Source organism: Engraulis encrasicolus, unplaced genomic scaffold, assembly GCF_034702125.1.
Source record: "Engraulis encrasicolus isolate BLACKSEA-1 unplaced genomic scaffold, IST_EnEncr_1.0 scaffold_1360_np1212, whole genome shotgun sequence".
Taxonomy (NCBI): Eukaryota; Metazoa; Chordata; class Actinopteri; order Clupeiformes; family Engraulidae; genus Engraulis; species Engraulis encrasicolus.
Window position 1 is genome coordinate 5426 of NW_026944857.1, and position 4439 is coordinate 9864.

The following is a 4439-nucleotide window of genomic DNA, read 5'->3' on the forward strand; positions in this document are numbered from 1 at the left end:
GTGTATAATTAAATGATTAAATAATTAGGCCTAAATGTTGTTGCAATTGCCTAACTGGAAGTAGAGAGAGAGAGGGAGAGAGAGGGTGTGTGTGTGTGTGTGTGTGTGTTTACTTATTTATTCACGTATTGAATCACTTATTTATTTATCTGAGGACATGAGGTCTGTGGGGCAAACATTAATTAACTTTGAGATCAACGGTTTTAACTTTTCGCAGGAAGGCCTGATTCAAATTTTTGGCGGGATTATGTGACGTCACAGCCTGCTGCCACTAGTGCCACACGTGGTGGAATCCACCTAGTAGTACACACACACACATTGTGCTGCCTACTCGCGTCGTGTCGACTCCGTTTCCTCGCTTGGGTAAGTTGCTTCACAACTGTATCGAGGGCATTAGGACAATACATTAAGCTTTTACGTGTTTAAAACGAAGGTTTGGAAAAAATAGCCAATTGTTCCATGTCTCGGTGGCTATTTTTGGCTATTTGAATTGTCCAGGATCATAGGAAATTAGCTCTAGCTAGCTAGCTATCTAGATACGGGCCGTGGTTTTACTCAACAGGTCGGCTAGCCGCTAATACCTAGCACAGTTAGATTCGAATATGTGTAGTTAGCGACTTATTGGCGCTCAAATCTCCCAAGTGTCTTGTTTTTCCTGTCATGGTTCTTGATTTAACTGCCACCCGAGTTGCGAGTTGTAAACAAAACGGCTAACGATTAATGATCTGCTTTACATTGTCTGGTTAGATTTGTTCGCATGTGCTAGCGAGGTCATTTGAATTGCCATCGATTTGTGCTTGGAAGATTCACCGTAGTATCATATAGAAGAGGCGTTGGCTCATCTGGTGGGGGCATTCATTTGCTAAATGTGACGAAGGTTGCATTATATTTGTAACACGGTGGTGGTTAAAAGCTAGGCTCATCTCAAAAGTGGTTATATGGACGTGTGCTCATCACAAACCCCTCAAGCTAGCTTCTTTATCACCCAAAATGACACCCAAGATATTCAGGTAGGCCTACTACAGAAATTTCAAGACATATAAACATATTGATTTGAAAACCACTGGTCCATATAATGTGTCTTCTTGCTTCTTTGTAAGTGTCCAAAATATGTGGCGTTATAATACTTGTGAGTGTTTTTGTATTGCATAGACACACGGTCGATCTTCTGCTGCTTGTTGCAATGCTGCATGTGACCTTAATGTTTAATGATGAGCTATGTAGTAGTGCAGTTTTTTGTTGTTGTTGCTAAACAATAGCACAGTTGAAAGTTGTATTTGTGCATCATTTGTCTTTGTGCTTGACAAAATCCGTAGCTCCTGGGAAAGGCATGGATTGGAATGACCTTGGGGCCATGAAACGGACATGGAGGCTGCAGTGATGACCGAAGTGTGTGTGTGACAGCAGGTAAAATGTATTTTCTATTTTTATTTTGGAAAAGGGAGGTCGCTCAGAGTTTCCCGCAGGAAATTGCTTAGGTTTATTGTTATTGTCCGGAGCACTTTCATTCAAAGTCCACTGCCTGCGTTGTGGATCCAGGGAAGCGTCTATGAAGTGGCAGAACCATATCTATGTCCGAACGACCACAAACAGTTGTAGAATCCACAGTCCCCCCCCACCAACACTAAGCTGTCAGACTGAGTTTTGGTGGGGGGACTGTGGATTCTGTAACTGCTCGTGATCGTTATGTGTGTATGTATTTTTATATACTGCCACTTTATAGTCGTCTCCCTGGATTCATCACGCAGGCAGTGGACTTTGAATGAAAGTGCTCCCGACGATTAAACGCCTAAAAAAAGCAGAATTTAAGACTTACCCTCCAGTGCGCTGGATTCTCATTCACTGCCATTCATTTTGAGGCTGCGTGTGACCCTCCGAATGCTCCGCCTGTTCATTTTAGGTTCATTTGCATATCAACCGACTGTCTCTATAGCAAGCCCTTTTTGTTTATTATTAGGATCAGTTATGTACGGTCTTAACATAGCCTAAGTGCCACAGTCGACTCACAATTAACTAGCCAAAATCACTATCAATTAAGTGTCATTCTTGGTGCTCACAGTCTAGGTCTAAGACACCAGAAAATGGAAAGCAAACTGGTTCTCTTCAGACTCATGAGGAACATTGCCTTAGTCTTCTCATGTCTTCTGACTCACCAGGGCCAGCCATGCCTCAATAGATGGCGCGCTGGTCAGATCAAAGGGCTGCGTGTTCAAATCCTACCCTTACCGCCATCATCGTCCATGGCTGTGGTGGCCCTGAGCAAGGCGCTTAACCCCACATTGCTCCATGGCCTGTAACCAACACCCTTGTACCTAAATAACTAAGTCGCTTTGATGTCCTGATTAAGACTGGTTACCCAGGAAGTGGAAGTGTGTGTATATATATATATGTAACTGCTGAAGATGGAGCATACATTCATTTACTTACAGATCAGATCAGTGGTGATTGTGTTTTTGAAATACATTTTTAAATCAAACTAATGATGTTTTGGTGGGATTTTCTGATGTCACAGCATGCGCCTAGCCGCAGCAGGCAGCACGAGACGTCATTGGGCAGCAGTGAGCAGCAGCGCAGCAAGTCGTGCCTGGTCGCAGCAAGTCGTGCCTGGTCGCAGCATTTGGCATCCTGAGAAGGTGAGTATTGTTTACAATTGCAAGGAGGTTACTTGTGCAATGAATTAAGCTTTTGCGTGTTCAAAACGAAGGTTTGATGGGGATGAAGCTCATTGTTGCATGTGTCGCTTTCAAATTGCATAGCTAAGGCCAGTCTAAAGTAAGTCAAAATAGCCAATGTAGGCGGTATCAGATCAGTCCGTTTGTAATATAACACAGTTCTTACAGGTTATCTTGGACACTGATAATATTGTTTGTTCATAACGGGGTGAAAAGCCCGTAGTGATGAGGGCTGCTGGGCGGCCTGGGCCGCAAGGGAGAGGCGCCAGGCGGTCACCGTCACACGGCCGGGGAGCGGTTGCAGCTGGAGTTTTTCCATGGCCTTCGCATGGAGCCTTGGCATGAAGATCGACCACGTGCCGACGGCCTGAAGATGTGGTTAACATTTCCTTTGTAAGTATTACAGGTCTGGGCATTGGCCAAAGAAGGTGGGGACAGGTGGCCTTATTGACTGTGGTCCTGACTAGATAGGAGATGAGCACATGTGACGGAGGCCAACTAGCAGAGTTGGCGTGGAACGTTAGTAAACCTCCCTCCCAAAAGCCTCATACAGTGTCGATGCCGTTGGGCTGGGGGACTGATCCTTAAGTCCAGCGGTTCGATTCCCGATGGGGAGGTACAGATGCAAGATGACCTCCGTCACACACACATGGGGACAATCACACTAATTTAATACTTTTCACATTAGGGGCCAAGCTGATGACACTGCCTGCTGGAGAGGGGCTGAGTCTGTAAGATCACTTAAGGTTTTTTTTTTTTTAAATTATTATTATTATTATTATTCACCAGAAGGCCAAACGTGGTGCTGCTGGGCAGGGGAGCATGGAGCCTCTCGGAGGTGTGTGTGCGTGTGCATGCATGACCGACCTTATGCACTTTTCTCTTGGACCAGGGACTTCTGTGTGTGTGTGTGTGTGTGTGTGTGTGTGTGTGTGTGTGTGTGTGTGTGTGTGTGTGTGTGTGTGTGTGTGTGTGTGTGTGTGTGTGTTTGCGCACTGCCATCCCTCTATGCTGAAAGAAGACCAGGTCTTTGGTGTGGATGGTTGTTTGCCCATGTTTTTCGTTGTGGCGTGTGTGGATGATGACTGATACCCAACAGGTAACGGATGACAGACGCAGGACTGACGTGAAGACCTGGGGATGTGCGTGACGAGATGGACCCGGCTGAGTACAGCTGCACACACGGATACAATTGATAAGGTCTGAAAATTGTTCTGTAAAACTATGTCAAGAGTAGACAGCAAGATGATCGTGCTCCAGAGCTCTGCAACATGCGTTATCTGCTCTATGCCGCTTACTGTATTGTATTTGGCAAATGTACTGCATTGGATATTGGAAATGGACGACAGTCTCTACGACTCTTCTTCAAAAAGCACATGCAGGGTTTTCAGCCAACACATACGGTGGGTGGATTGAAAATCCATCATTAAATCCAACATTAGCCCAGTTCTTGGAATACCGCCCTGGTTGATATTTTGCAACTTGCATGGCTGTATTGTTGCTATGCTGCATTTTGGACTTGAAGTGATACTGTCCCATTTATAGAAATAAGCTCATTTTACACCTCTCCTTGAGTTAAATGATTGGGTTTTACCTTTCTCCTGTACTTCATGCCGTTGTCTCAGCACGACAGTACAAAGTTTACCCTAAAGCTGGCGGCTAGCTGGTCACATAGGACTCAATGTTAACTGCTAGCTTGTGGGGTAAAATTTGTACTGCCATACCCAGAGAACGGTTGAAAGTACAGGGGAAAGGTAAAACCCAAAA

The 4439-nt window shown here is 45.0% G+C and overlaps 1 long non-coding RNA gene across 1 annotated transcript; it reads left to right on the forward strand.

Annotated features, from left to right (window-relative positions):
- Positions 1-246: 246 nt before the first annotated feature.
- Positions 247-4372, forward strand: LOC134442267 (uncharacterized). Its single transcript, XR_010033355.1, has 4 exons — positions 247-363; positions 1317-1407; positions 2513-2633; positions 2889-4372. It is a non-coding gene; the product is annotated as an uncharacterized LOC134442267 (long non-coding RNA).
- Positions 4373-4439: the final 67 nt, after the last annotated feature.